General features: G+C 42.5%; 1 pseudogene; it reads right to left on the bottom strand.

The window, feature by feature from the left end:
• Window positions 1-9,376: 9,376 nt before the first annotated feature.
• On the bottom strand, window positions 9,377-15,281 carry LOC110741105 (annotated as a pseudogene).
• Between the last annotated feature and the right edge of the window lie 898 nt (window positions 15,282-16,179).

The raw sequence follows: 16,179 nt of genomic DNA, 5'->3' as shown, positions 1-16,179 counted from the left end.
CTCCGGTTATTAAAAATTATCAATATAAAGTAATAGAAAGTAATCCAGACTTACACTGGCGATACAATTGGCCACATATGCCCTAGTGGAGCATAAAATAAGAAAGATCGTTACTATTACTACCCAAGTGTCATACGGAAGAACATACTTTAAAAGTGAATCACATTGTGCCTGTTGAGTCAATTATTTCTACTTGCAAAGACAGGGCTTCTTCCTGAAGAGGACTTCCCTTTCTTAGGTAAAGACACACTCATAGATTCAAATGTATGTATTCAAATGTGATTGAAGAACACACTTGAAAGATGCTACTCACCAGAGTTGCCAGATTGGGGGAGAATATAAAGTGGAATTTTATCTAGTGATACCATATTTGCACCTACTAATATTTCCTTTGTTCCTGAACTCACAGCAGTTAGTAGGTTGGCATCATATCAAATTTCTATCATTTTCACAATTTTCTAATATTGAATCGATTTTTCAGTACCACGTAGTAAATGTAATCAATGTTGGCTGTGAACTCTAGGTAGCAGCAGTAGGCCTCTAGAAAGATAACTGAAGGTTTAGGGCAATGCTTTTATTGAAGCAGATGGGGTTAGTGAGTGTAAAATATTTTAAGAAATGCCTTCTACGACCATTAAAAATCCCTGACATGAGAGTTTGAAATGCTTATTGGTTACCTGAGATAGATCAAGTTCACATCGACTCTTTTATTTGGGGCTTGAAATATATTTTACTAGTCACAGTGCTAGAAAAGAACATTAAAGATATTTTAGTTAATTTATTCTTTCCTACCATCTGCAGCATAAAGCTATTTTCAAAAACATATAGAATACTTTTACCATAAATGTAGTTTCCTTAAAGAATCTTGACAGTATTTTGTCAATAAGTTAATTTAAAAAGTGGGGTTGATACTTCTCAAAATCATATCCTGTTTCAACCCTCCTGAGACAAATTGTCTCACCCCCAACCCAGCTTACAGTGTTAATCAGTACATTTGCAATTGTATTTTGAATCCTTCTGTTGAAAACAAGGTAGTCTGTGTTACTTGTCAACAGAGGTTGCTTTTGTCTTCTTGGAAAGCCATTTGGTTACCCAACGTATCCTTCTCGTTACTTGGAAAGATCAGTTTCAATCAGAACACTACTGATTCTGGGAGCTAGTCATGATGGTGAGCAGAGGTGAGTGGAGATAATTGGCAGCTGTATTGGCCCAAATCCCCTTCTACGATGCTAGAACATAGGTCCTTGACCTTGCGGGCTTGATGGTTTCTTTGCTGAAGAGGTAGAACATTCTATATAACTTTATCACTCAAAGCAAAATTTATAATTGTCAGCAATTAATGGATTTTAATTTTAATTTTTACCTTTTTTTGAGACAGAGTCTCACTGTCACCCAGGCTGGAGTACAGTGGCATGATCATGGCTCACTGCAGCCTCAACCTCCCTGGCTTAGGCAGTTCTCCCACCTCCGCCTCCCGAGTAGCTGGGACTACAAGCATGTGCCACCATGCCTGGCTAATTTTTTAGTTGTTTTGTTGAGTCGTAGTTTCACTATGTTATCCAGGCTGGTCTCAAACTCCTAGGTTCAAGCAGTCTTCCCTCTCCCAAAGTGCTGGGATTACAGGTGTGAGCTACCACACCTGGCCATGAATGGAGTTTAGAAGGTCAGTGATTATTTTACATCAAAAATTTGTACTTCCAGGGAAAAGGTTAAACTTTCTTCAGATTCCAGGAGGTTAGGAAACTCAACCTTGTATGGTATTCACTGGGTGTGCTCCATCTTAGTTCCCACAAATGTACGATGTTATTGTCTTAGGAGAGATTTGCCAAAACATAAGTGTCTGGTCAGTACCAGTGGTCAAGCATGAACCTCCAGATCCCACAAACACGTGTCCATTTCACTGGATTCCTTATCATTTATCCTCTATCCCATCTCTCATCTATGTTCCCCCAAGGACTTCTTCTTATCAATCTCTTACCGCCACTTCCCACAGCTGTTATTATTTATTTTCCTTTCTGTCTCTTGGCCAAGATTCTGAGTGCCTCCATCTTTATCGCTGTGTACCCCTCAGCATGCAGAAGAAAGTCCTGACACAAGAGAGTTAATAAAGTCTGAATGAGTGAGTGAGTGAGTGAATGCATGAATGGAGTGTCCAGAGATGATAAAACCAGCTCATTCTCCCTGAGGACCCAGAATAAAACTAATCTGAATACATAGATAAATATGGTGATAGGAAGTAGGTTAAACTGGGAAGCTAGGTATCTCATGGAGGAGTGAATCAAGGAAACCAGCACAGTTACAGAAACAACTCACTGTCATTTATTTATTATTTATTTATTTAGAAACGGGGTTTTGCCATGTTGCTCAGGCTGGTCTTGAACTCCTGAGCTCAAGTGATCCTCCTGCTTCGGCCTCCCACAGTGCTGAGATTACAGCTGTGAGCCAACGTACCTGGCCTAACAATTCACTGTTAACTACCTGGGCTTCTAATTTACTCAAAATCTCTGCCCTGAAAATCACATCTCATTAAAAAATCCATCTTTCCTTGATGTGGATGAAATCTGGCCCTGCCACTTTCTGCCTCCCCACTGCTACCCCCACCATATTCTGGGCCATTGCTGTACCCACCAAAAGCTCTGTTTGCTGCCCAGCCCACAGTCATGAACCATGTTGCTTCCTTCGTTTGGTTCTTCACCTTCCTTAGACATCCTTCTTTCTGCTCTCCACCTACTAAATAATATTGCTGTAATAGCATCTTCTAGTAAGGGCTTAGTATGTTTCAAGTACCATGTTAAGGGCTTCACTGAAGTACTACATTTAGATCTCATAACAACCTATGTCAAACTATTTTGATCCTCATTTCAAAATTCAGGCATCTAAAGTTTCAAGAGGTTCAAAGTCACGCATCTTATTCGTCCTTCTCCAGCTGAATTCAGGTGGCATTTCCTATGGGAAGCCACTTGGACTCACAGGACCTGGTAGGTGTCTTCCTGGGGCTGCAGGGCACACGTGTCACTGTCGGGCTGTTACCTGTATGTGCCTTGGAATTCTATATTTCTTGAGGATAGAATCATGCTTTATGAACCATTATAATCTTGGGGCCAAGAACAGTGGTACTTGGCTAGGGCTCAATATAATTTCTTTTGTTTCGTGTTTTGCTTGTTTTTTATTACTTGGTTAAATAATAACTAACTTTTGGTCCTTGACTCATGGTCTTCCTCTCCACTCTGAGTCCTTCTGGACAATACATTCAACACTCATAGGCTTCAACTTTGTTCTCACACCAACAATCTCCAAGCTACGATCAGGCAACCCATGTGCTTTTTCTGATTGTACTTTCCAAGTGACAAACAGTGCTAATAAAAGCCTTTCTTAAGCCTCTTTCCTAGTTTAGATCCACACACCAACAGGCACATGGAAGAAGTGGTTAACAGCACAGCTCCAGAGTCACAATGCCCAAGTTCCTATCCCTGCCCTGCCTTACAGGTCTCTGTCACTGGGAAAATCATTGCCCTCTCAGAGTCTTCAAGCCCACATTGATACAGAGGGGATCATGAAATGACCTACCACATAGGAATGGCGTGAAGATTAACTGAGTCAGTAAATGAGGCATCTATACATCTTATATAGACTCATACACGTGTGTGCATACATGTGTATATAGTTGATTTTCATTATTTGTGGTAGTAGCAGTCACATTTTCATCAATCAATACAAAATTTTGGTTTACACACTTTAAAAAAATCTATATTGTTGATTCATTTTGCATTAAACTCACAGCCAACAGCACCATAACTTATGCTGAATGAGGCTCATTTAATACACATATTTTCTCCACAGGGCACATCACAGCCATCTCACACAGGAACACTGGAAAGCACCTCAGCACTACAATTGAGGGCCATTTTAAACAGCAACATCTCCATCAGAAAGCCCTCAGATTGGAAAAATGTGTTACTACATAGATTGTGAAAAGGACACGTATTCAGGGAGCTGAAACAAGACCATTGTCTAGTTCAGCCTCAGCTGAGGACATACACATTGTGCAACTCCAATTTTTTGCCATTCTGTGTATGTCTACAAATGAATTTAAAAGCACCAAGAGAATTGATTTGAGAGTGTTACATTGAGTCTAGCTTAAAGCTGCCTCCTTATATATGTTAAGGTTATCCTAAAGGTTTCTCGGTGCATAGTGAACTGTCGCCTAACTGGACGTGTAAACAGACTATCACCTAACCTTGCAATAACTGACTGAGTCTCAGCCAATCACAGCAATCGTACTTCAACCACTCACAGGCAGTCAACTGTTCACATCATGTTCAAGTGAGGCAAACGCTGCTAAGCTGTAACCAATCCAGCTGTTTTTGTATCTCCCTTCCATTTTCTGAACATGACTTTCCTATTTCTGTTCATAGATCCTCTCCGACCACACAGTAGCATGGGTCCTCTCTGAACCTATTCTGCCCATTTCATGACTCCGTTGCTCAATTAAACTCTGTTAAATTTAATTTGCCTGAAGTTTTTCTTTTAACAGGAATTACAAATCAATTTTAGCCAGTAGGTGAATTTGCAAAAATCTGATTCACAATGAGGATTGACCCTATATACCCACGCATACATTACCAGGTACTTTCTGAGCAGCAGGATCTCTGTAATTCTGGTTCCAGCCCCTTCTTCTACCTTTGCCCTCACCACCTCTTTTTTGTTTTGTTTTTTTTTGTTGTTTTTTTTTTTTTTTGAAATGAGTTCTCACTCTGTTGCCTAGGCTGGAGTACAGTGGCACAAACACGGCTCACTGTAGCCTTGAACTCCTGGGTCCAAGCAACCCTACCGCCTCAGCCTCCGGAATAGCTGGGACGACAGGTGTATGCTACCATGCCCGAATAACTTTTTTATAGAGACAGGGTCTCACTGTGTTGCCTTGAACTCCTGGGCTGGAGTGATCCTACCACCTTAGCCTCCCAAAGCTCTGCAATTACAGACATAAGCCACTACATCTGGCCTGCCCTGACCATTTCTTGTAGCACCTGGTTCTATCAACCATCCCTGTCCTGCAACTCCGGCACTTCAAACATGCTCAAACCTTTCCCACGTGAAAAAAAAGAGTGAGAGAGAGAGAGAATTCCATATGCACTGTCTCACTCTTACGTCCCCATTTCTCTCCTCTCCTCTTTACTGAAAGTTCTCAACAGACTGTTCTGCTCTCACTAACTCTAGTTCTTCACCTTTCGCCCCTACTTCAAACCATCATGAACCAGCATGTGCAGCAGCCACAATACTGAAACTGCTCTTCCTAGGACCACCAGCCACCTCCTCACTGCCCAGTTCAATACCTACTTTCTCGTGCTGACTTTTCTGGACAACTTCCCCCCATTTGACACTTCCGGTCACTCCCTACCTTAGAGACTCCTGGAATCCATCAGATCCTACCACACACTGCTGCCTCACACTTCTCGGGGTGTATTTTTGCTGTCATCTCCCTGGATTGCACTTCTCTTCCTGCCTCTGAGATGTCGTTGTCCACAGGCCTGTAACTCCTTCTTGCTTAAATGTTCTCCATGACTTTCAGTGTCTGGATGGTACCAATATGTGCATCTGCAAACTCATCACAAGTTGACTCTCTTCCTTGCCTGGGCTGATTTCTCCTCTGACTTCAACTCCTTACCTGTCCAATACCTAAACAGATGTAAGATTCAGCCTGGTGTTGTATAAGATTTAAAGTTTCTTTCAACGTCAGGACACAACACAAAGACACTCAGAGGTGAGAAACAGAATTTGTTACCTACAGCTCCAAACCAGAGCAGGCTGTCAGCAGGGCCACACAGGGGCTTGCAAAAGGGCAGGGTAAGAGCAAGCTGGGGCTGTCAGAGACAGCTTATATATGGCAAACGAGGTGGGCTTAGCTGGGTTTCCAGGCTGCTTGTGGGTTCACTAATTTGAATACTTTATTGGGTTCCTAGGCACTGAATCTGTCCCTAGTTGTCTGGCACCTGGCCCCAGGGAGATAAACGTGGGTGCCCAGGAGCCCCAGAGGGTGAGAGCCCAATAAGAAAGGTGGTCGAGGTATGGACTTAATCAGATGCCAAGAAGGAACTGATCAGTCTCTAGTCAGGGCCTCAAAACTGGGTCAAGACAGCATTACAAAAAACAACAGTATTACAACAGGCATCGCTGCTCCAGTGTGACTGAGAACTTCCCAGAGATCCAGCGTCCCTTTCCTAGGTACTGATTTACGCTTGTCCACTTACGGGTCTGTCTGCCTTACTTGGTTGATAGCTGCGATGGCAAGAATGGTGTCTTGTTAATCTTTGTGCGCCAGAACTCGGCACAAAGAAAGTGCTCAATATTTTCCAAATGGATTAATCAAAGGTGAAAAATAGAGAATCAAAATCTTAGAATCTAGAATCACCTAGATCTTAGAAAAGAACACCTATGTTTAAAAATATGATCTTTTGGGGAAAAAATATCAATATGCAGAAAATGCAAGAAACAAGCACAGGCTCTAAAGTGAAAGTTGGTGTCTAAGTGAACTAGGTATTAAGTTGCTATGGGAAAAAATTAATTCATTCGAGGAAAGATGAGAAGGGTATAACGGAGATTAATTAAAATTTAGTTTATCAGATTTTTCTCAGGAGATTGGCAATTTAGTCAGAGGAAAATCTTATTTAAGTGCATAAGTATATTTCAGCTTATAAGTGGGATGCATGATAAAATGAAAACAGAATATCAGTGTATGTTAAGTAGTTACCATTTTAGAATTTGAAATCCTCTAAAATTCTAAGACTAGAAAATAAAAGTCTCAGGCTAAAAGTTTGCAGCTATCTCTGTCTGATGAATACTTAAAATACCAGATGCATAGAATCACTGTTGACTTTCACGTCCATAAAGCTGACGGACTCTAGTTGGTATTCATCTCATCTTTGAAAACCCATGGGATTGCTCCATCCGGGCAGTTTTCTATTCTCTTGGATTTCTTCCTATTCTCTGGCTGGTTTTGTTTTGGTTTAGGTATCATTTTCTGGCCCCTCCTCCTCTACCCAAACTCTAAATTCCTAAGGAATCCATCCTGGTCCTCATTCCTTTCTTAATCTATATCCTCCGTCAGATAACTTACCTACTCTCCTGGCTTTAATGCAAATTCTCTGTGCCATCAACTCCCAGTTTCATGTCTGTGTTCCCTAAAACATTTTTGCACAGCAAAGAAAACAGTCAACAGAATGAAGAGGCAGCATACAGAATGAGAGAAAATATTTGTACGTCACTCATCTGAGAAGGGGTTAATATCCAAAATATATAAGGAACTTAAGCAACTCAACAGTAAGAAAACAAATAACCCAATTGAAAAATAGGCAAAGGATCTGAATACACATTTCTCAGAAGAAGACATTTAAATGGCCAATAAGTATATGGAAAAAAAATGCCCCAAATCACTAGAGAAGTGCAAATCAAAACCACAATGAAATATCACCTCACACCTGTTAGAATGGCTGTTATCAAAAAGATAAGGAAGTGATAAGAAGTGATAGAGAAGATGAAGAGAAAAGGGAATCCTTGTACTCTGTTGGTGGAAATGTAAATTAGCACAGCCATCATGGAAAACAATATGGAAGTTCTTCAAAAAATTAAAAATAGAACTTCCATATGATCCAGCATTTCCACTACTGAACATATATCCAAAGGAAATGAAATCAGTATGTCTAAGAGATATCTGCACTCTCATGTTTATTGTAGCGCTATTTACAATAGCCAAGATATGGAATCAACCTAAGTGTCCATCAACAAATGACTAGGTAAAGAAAATGTTACGTATACACAAAGGAATACTATTCAGCTTTAAAAAGAGAAGGAAATCCTGTCATTTGTGACAACATAAATGAACCTGGAGGACATTGCACTAAGTGAAATAAGCCAGGCACAGAAAGACAAAAGCTGCATGCTCTCACTTCTATGTGGAATCTAAAAAAGCTGAACTCATAGAAGCAGAGAGTAGAATGATGGTTACCAGAGGCTGGGAATGGGGGCAGTGAAAGTGGGGAAATGCTGGTCAAGGGATACAAAATTTCAGTGAGATAGGAGAAATAAGTTCAAGAGATCTATTGTACAATATGTTGACTATAGTTAATAACAACGTACATATTGTATTCTAGAAAATTGGCAAGAGAGTAGATTTTAAGGGTTCTTACCAGAAAAAAAAATATAACTGTGTGATGTAATGTATATGTAAATTAGCCTGATTTAGCCATTTCGAATGCATTCATATTTCAAAATATTATACCATATCAAACTGTATGTTTGATGTGATATGTACATACCATAAATATGTACAGTTTTTACTTGTCAATTTAAAATTAAAATTAAATTAAAACTCTGAGGAAATAAGGGTAAAGTGAAGAGAGCATACACAAATTTACCTATGGGAGAGAGTACTGTGCTGAGGTCACCTGTCACCTCAGTCCTAGGTGTCCCACTCCCCAGAAATGAGAAAATGAGGTCTGATACTCACCTCTAAATTTCTGAAGTTTAGCTTTGGGAACATCTCTGTAGTAAGGGATTGATACATAGTAGCTACATAGGAAATCATCAGTTGGATAAATTTTTTCCCTGCTAATCCTACTGTCTCTGAGATCCCAGGGTCATTATGAGTGACTAACAATGATCTTGGGTGATGACTGGAAGGGGAAGCAGAGTCTGAATGAAAGAAGGTTGCTTTGTGAAGTGCTGTGGGTAACAAGGATGTGATGAAGTAAATGTTTGAAAATATATTTAATGTGCTCTTTTCTAAACAGGAAGCAAAAGGACTATCAGGTAAGTGGCCTTAGTATTTTGGGTCAGAGCAAGAAAAATATGCTCTGGTGTATGATAAGTCAATTATAACAATAACAGAAACCAGCATTTGTTGGGATTTCCTCTATCCTGGCACCACCGTTGCACTTTATGAGTGTTGGCCTATTAATCAAACCACTGTGTGATGGAAGCTGTGACCACCAGAGATCCCCTCTTATCATGCTGGTTATGGACAAGAAGCTGAGCAGGAAATTAGAAAGCCAAGAACAAACTTCTAATCCTAACTCCAGTCAGCTGTCGGTGACTTTGAATGTATCAGGCAATTTGTCTATTAGCTTCACTTCTCTTTGTAATTAGAGCTCTACAATGCAGCCAGGTGTGATGGTTCACACCTGTAATCCCAGCACTTTGGGAGGCTGAGGCAGGAGAATCTCTTGAGGTCAGAAGTTCGAGATCAGCCTGGGCAACATAGTGAGATTCTATCTCTGCAAAAAATAATACAGTTAGTTGGGCATGGTGGTGAATGCCTGTAGTCCCAGCTACTCCAAGATTGAGGTGGAGGATCACTTAAATCGAGGAGTTAGAGACTGCAGCGAGCTGTGATTGTGCCACTGCATTCCAACCTGAGCAACAGAATGAGACCTTGTCTCTAAAAGAAGGAAAAGAATTATATAATGACAAATTTTAGGTTTCTTGATGGAAACACAAGAGGAGAAAACAGTGAGATTCACCTGGGAACTGAACTTTATCCCCTGTAAAAATATCAAAATACCCTAAAATGCATGAATCCTAGAGAATCAATAGGATGTCCTTTAGGGGAAAAGAGGGCTAGTGGTTACGTTTTAGGAAATCTAAACTGAAGCTTAACCAAAGCTAACTGTGGCTCGTGACCTCTGTGTGTTTCGATGGGAGCTGTGGGGTGGAGGGAAGGAAAGAAAAGTTGCTACAGGGAGAACAAACACCACAATAAGTGGCCACTGGGTCTTCTAGAATTTTAGGCTGAATTCTTTGGTTACAGTAGAGATTCTCCTTAAAAAAGCCTCTTGACATTGGAAATTGAAGTTTTTAAAAGCTGTTATTACCCAGCTTTCACTATAAAGGGAATTCTCCATCAGGAATCTTTGCTTGCAGACTGTAAGCGTACGTCCTTGCCCTGTCCTAAACCCTCCCCAGCAGTGGGAGGTTTCTGTGTGTCTTCCCTTCTGCAGATCAAATAGACAATTCCAAATGAATGGGCACACTACCTTGAAGCATTTCACTAGTCCATCTGTCAATCAGAAAGCATTTATTGAACATAAAACTACGTACGCTACGTAAACAATCTCCAACGCTACCAGACCCTAGAGTGTGTGAGATGCATGTATATTCAACCATGAATTTCTTTCTTTAGCTTGAAGCTGAAAAGGAGATCCCGATTTGGATTTTATAGCTCAGACATTTCCCTTCGCATCTCTAAAATGTACCCCCAAAATGATATTTTGAGCACTTCACAGAAAGGGTGCCAAATATATCAAGGCAGTGGAGAAAGATTTTTTTTTTTTACATTAACTCAACCTAGGAAATATACCACAAATAATCCTATGTCATGATCATGAAACAAATTTTGAAAACCAATAAAAACAATGTACTCTTATACTAATTAAGACCTAAATTGAGATGATTTGTTTTGGATACTGGACTACATTTTTAAATAATTTCCTCTATTGTACTCACTCCATTTTAATGAAAAGATAGGAATTTTGTTTGCATTCAAACATTAATAGACTCAACAAATATTTATTGAGTGGCTGTTATGCGTCCACTCTTGAGCTGGGCATTGTAGGAACAGTAAAATAATGCTTTTCAACTGCTCTCCTCCCACTTACATGGTTTAGAAAGAGTCACTTGTTTAATCTTCTCATCTATTTATTTCCCAAGAAAATGGTTCTTCTACACTGTAACTTTTAATACAATATGTGTCAAGATAAAAAGCAGCATGCAATTATCCAATTTTCATCTACTTACATTTTAATGACCATACTTACTTGCCCATTCAATTTTGCAACTTTTAGTAGCAGTTTGAGACCAGAGATTCTCCCAGATTTAGTTCCACATGGCCAATGTCTGTTGGACCACAAATTATTTTGCAGTAGGTAGTTTTTTGCTCAAAACAACCTTCCATTTAAGGTGCCAATATTCAAAATAATTAATAACCTTCCATTTAAACTGCCAATATTCAGAATAATAATCATGTGGTCTATGATTTTATATTTAGAGAGTGACACCCATGTACAATTCTTGAATGTTTTACTCCTTGTTGTGCCTCCGGAACATGGCAAAATGAAGGGCTGGGTGATTTCTATCATACATTTGGCTCAAAAAGCAGGAAAAACTAAGCAATCATCTCAGACCTTGAATGTTCAAGCAGCCAGACCTGGAGCCCAGCAGATCCCTGGTAGCCCAACCTGAGAATGCAGAAATACAGCTGAGCAGGTCACAATTTCCTTCTCTCAAGTGTGCTTTGAAAAATATATCCATGTCACCGTTTAAATCACTTTTTACAGGGGAAAGATTATGATTTAGGGTATTTCCATGCATAATCGCTTAGATATGTACTTAGTACAAATACGTTCAATATGGTGCTATGCAAAGAGCGGTATTTGCTCTGACTCCACAGCGGAAGACGTTACCTCCACTGGCTTGCTTGCCAAGCTATATTTCTGACTGCCTTGAGGCCAGTTAGATCACCACATATTCATCCCCTCAAAATCCAACTTGCTCTGTTTACAAACATGGACGTGTTTATTACTTGCTACCAGAATTCAGTAAAGAAACCATAATCATAAATATAGCTCCTTAAAGGCAACATAGATCAACTGAAAAAAAAATTACTAATAGTAGCTAATAATTAAATTATTATAAGTTTATATTCATCACAGAAATAACTTTGAAGAAGATATGGCAAGGGCAGAAAATGTAATCCTGGATATGCAAAGCATCAAAACAGATGTCTTGTAAAGACTGTAACTTACCACCTGTGTGACTTTGACTCCATTGCTGTCAGTTTCCTTTGCACATGTTCTTGCTCTTCTAAGAAGAATGCCAGGCACAGTCTGGGTACCTGTTAGCATCCCACATAGGGAAGATCTGCATCTTCTTTTTTTTTTTTTAGATTATAAATGAGTTAAATTCATCTATTAATTGACAGTCTAAGATTAGGTTAAAAACAGGTTATTTACAAGAGACATGTCTGAAAAGACAAGAGTTCCCTCTTTACTCATTCTTTCAAGCCCAGGGAGTTACCTGCAGCCCTCACACTGCAAGTTACCTGCAGCCCACACACTGCAGCATCTTCTCAATGCTTTATTGGTACGCGACTATAGCCCCTTCTTCATACCATACATTGTTGGCAGTGGATTATTTATAAAATAAAGCCTCAAAATTATTTTAGGCACAAAGATTTTTATTTACTCACCTTCCTGCTTTATTTAAGATTATAAACATTATATAAATATTATAAATCAGATTACTCTGTTTTGGACCCAGGGTTGTGATAGGAACCCTCTTGTTACAAAATGATGGCAGATATATGCTGTCTTTGTGTTTTTCTGGCGCCCCTCAACCTCTGGCTGTCCCTTCTCTGTCCTTTCTCAGTTGTCCCTTAACGGTCTATTCTAACACTTGTAAAATAGAGACTAAAAGTACCAATCTCATTGTTACGAGGTTTAAGAGAAGGCCCAGCACCAAGTCAGGCTCTCAGGAAAATTCAAACAGTTCCTCCTTGCCTTTGAGTATAGCTCCTTCCCTCTCTCATGGGCTGAGGAACCACCGAACCAAGCACACGGGTATAAATCCACAGGCCAGGTGAACGTCTAGGTGGTAAGGTACATGGGCTTTGTGACTCCACTACCAATTTCCAGGCTTAGGAAAGACTGACTTAGTGAGCAGTTCCAAGACCACTGAGCTCACGGTTCCCTATGGCTGTGTCCCTTGTACCACCATCCTGACCAGGGCTTGAGGAGGGGTCTTTCGATTCCCCCTGCCACACTTAGAACGATATGAGGGGTGCAGCAGAGGCCAAAAACTGCGTGACCAGCCCAGCACCAGGGAGTCTATGGTGGACACTGACAAACCACTCCCAAAGTTGGTGCCATTTGCTCTTACAGAGGAGAGGCGGGGCCTGGGCAAGGGCAGCAGCTGGAAGGTGAAGGGCAGGCATGGTTCTCAGTAGCGGTTGTGATCTGGCTTGAAGGGGCCATCACAGGACATGCCCAGGTACTGGGCCTGCTTCTTGGTCAACTTGGTGAGTTTCACATTCAGCTTGCCTGGGTGGGATTCAGCCACTGCCTCATCCAGCTTCTTGGGCAGCAAGTAAATCCCACCAGAGTACTTGTCCGGGTAGGTCCACAGCTCAATCTGCACCATCACCTGGTTGGTGAAAGAGTCACTCATCACGAAGCGGGGTGGCCCATGGCACTGCCCAGGCTGACCAGCTGACCCTCAGCCAGCAGGATGGTGCCGTGCCGCTTTTCAGCCAGTCCTGGCCACCTGGGGCTTGACGGTCACCTTCTCCACAGGGTTCGCATTGAGCCACTTGGCATTGATCTCCATGTCAAAGTGGCCAGGGTTACACACGATGGCATCATCCTTCATCTGCTCAAAGTGCTGGCCAAGGATGATGTCAACACAGCCTGTGGCAGTGACAAAGATGTTACCCTCCTGACAGGCCTCGTCTATGGCGGTCACCTCATAGCCCTCCATGGCAGCTGCAGGTGGTTGATGGAGCCAATCTTAGTGATGATGAAGGGGTCCCCAAAATCCCACAGGGCCTGGACACAGCCCTTGCCCACATCACCATAGCCTGCCACCACGGCTACCTTACTGGCAATCACCACGTCTGTAGCCCTCTTGATGCCATCTATGAGGGACTCCCGGCAGCCTTGGAGGCTGTGAAACGTGCTCTTGGTGATGGAGTTGTTGATGGCAGACACCTTCAGGATCCCCTTGGCCATCATCTTGTGTCGGTTGTGGACCCCAGTGGTGGTCTCCTCGGAGATGCCTTGGATGCCCGGCAAGAGCTGTGGGTACTTGGTGTGGATGCGGTTGGTGAGGTCACTACCATCATCCAGAATCATGTTGAGGGGCACGGCTTTGAAGTACAGTGATTGCTGGATGCATGACAGGTACCCCTTGCTTGTTTCACCCTTCCAGGCATGCACTGGAATGACAGCCTTGGCAATGGCAGCCGCCACCTGGCCCTGGGTGGAGAAGGTGTTGCAGCTGGACCACTGTACCTCAGCATCCAGGGAGACAAGGGATCTCAGTGAGGATGGCTGTCTCCACGGTCACATATGGCCAGCCAGCGATATGGGTGTCCTTCAGTGGCTTGGGGGCCAAATACAGCTCCCACACATGTATCAGACCCAGCATCTCATTCTCCTCAATATCCAGGGCCTTGTGTCCCCAGGCAGCCAGGTCAATGTCAGCAACTTTACAGGACAGTTTGTTAGACATGCTGGCAACACTTCCACACAGTGTGATGGACACAGACAAAGGGGGCCGGGCCTCCGAGAGGGGACAGGCATGGGGCAGGTGGCACTGGGCAGGGTGGATCTGCATTTTCTAGTCCTGATCAGCTTCTGACCTGGCTGCTCGTGTTTAATGCAACAACATTGTATTTGTCAGGCTAAGCTAGATTTTGCTGCAGTGACAGATCACTCAAAAATCTGTATGGCTTTTCACACACACAAAATATATTTCCCACTCACACCACATATTCAACACAAAGACCACAGGGAGGCTTGACTCATCCCAAACACATGAAGACCTGGCCTCCATTTGGATATATTCTTCCACCGTCACTAGATATGAACACGGGAATCAAGTCAATGACACTCAAGCTCTTAAAACTTCCCTCCTGATATAAAATAATTACTGGCTAAAGCATGGCCTTACCTGACTCCAAGAAGGTAAGGAAATGCAATGCTACCAAGTGCCTAACAAGAAAATAAAAATATCTGATCAATGGTACTGATGATTTCCTAAAGTACATCCACAAAATAATGAGCTGACATTTTTTATTTTGAGCCGGAATATACTCCAAGACTCTGAACTGACAAATGATAGAAAATACAATATATACGGCCAAACACTGTCCTCTGTTAAGCACTGGCAGAGCCACCCCTGCTACCACTCCAGTGACCATCCCCTCCTTCCCAGTTTATGTAAGAGGACTGCAGAGTAGAGAAGGATGGAAGAGCTGTTGGGGCCTCATAGACCTGCAGTGTCAGGAGTGAAAAGGGGTCTCCCTCTCTTCTCCATAGTCAAATAAATGGGGCTTTATGAGACCCTGTGGCTTGATGAGGAGTGTCTATGAGGAGGGGACACGAGTGCCTCACTTCCCAGCTGAAAGCTTGCTGTCATTGAAAATGCAAGACGGCTGGGCGAGGTGGCTCAAGCCTGTAATCCCAGCACTTTGGGAGGCCGAGGCAGGTGGATTACGAAGTCAAGAGATCGAGACCATCCTGGCTAACACAGTGAAACCCCATCTCTACTAAAAATACAAAAAATTAGCCGGGCGTGGTGGCGGGCACCTGTAGTCCCAGCTACTTGGGAGGCTGAGGCAGGACACTGGCATGAACCCAGGAGGCAGAAGTTGCAGTGAGCCAAGATCGCGCCACTGCACTCCAGCCTAGGCGACAGAGCGAGACTCCGTCTCAAAAAAAAAAGTAAAAAAAAAGAGAAAATGCAAGTCATATAGGCCCACCACTAGAGAGGAGTCAGTGAAGGTGCCCTCAGGGAAACCTGACAGTATATTCTGGTTGTAAAGGGCATAGAGACTGTCAAGACTAGTGTCTGCACCTGGTCTAGCAGTTTCTGAGGTGGGAAGGACTGTGGAAATAGCCTTTGATAGCAGAGTAGACATGGATATAACTTTCCCTAGTTTCCTTCATCCTCAGAGGCAGGAAAAAAAAAAAAAAAAGGAACTCAGTATTGGACATGACTCCGTAGTAGGAATACAGGGACAAAAGGAGAGGAGACCCTTCCCCAAGAGAGTTTTGAATGAAAGCATGGAGCACTAGAAGGGCCCAAGGGGCTTCCTCCCTTTGAAGGAGTTCTCAGCCGAGGGCCACCCTAAAGAAACCCCTATACCTTCTTGCAGAGGCCAGTGCATCAGAAGAGACCACCAGCATCAGATAAAACAAGACCGAGCCAAGAGTGAGACCGGGACCATCTCCCCAGCACCAGTGGACAACCATGTGTGAAAGAACACCTCTGACACTCTTATCCCTACCCCCAACCCTGTCTCAAACTCAAAAGACTAGGCCTACCCAGAGAAATGAAAGAGGAGAAGAGGGGCTGGGCGCGGTGGCTCACACCTATAATCCCAGCACTTTGGGAGGCCAAGGTGGGTGG

This window comes from Papio anubis, chromosome 14 (assembly GCF_008728515.1).
Source record: "Papio anubis isolate 15944 chromosome 14, Panubis1.0, whole genome shotgun sequence".
NCBI lineage: Eukaryota > Metazoa > Chordata > Mammalia > Primates > Cercopithecidae > Papio > Papio anubis.
The sequence above is the reverse complement of the archived record's forward strand: the minus strand, read 5'-3'. Positions and strand labels throughout refer to the sequence as shown.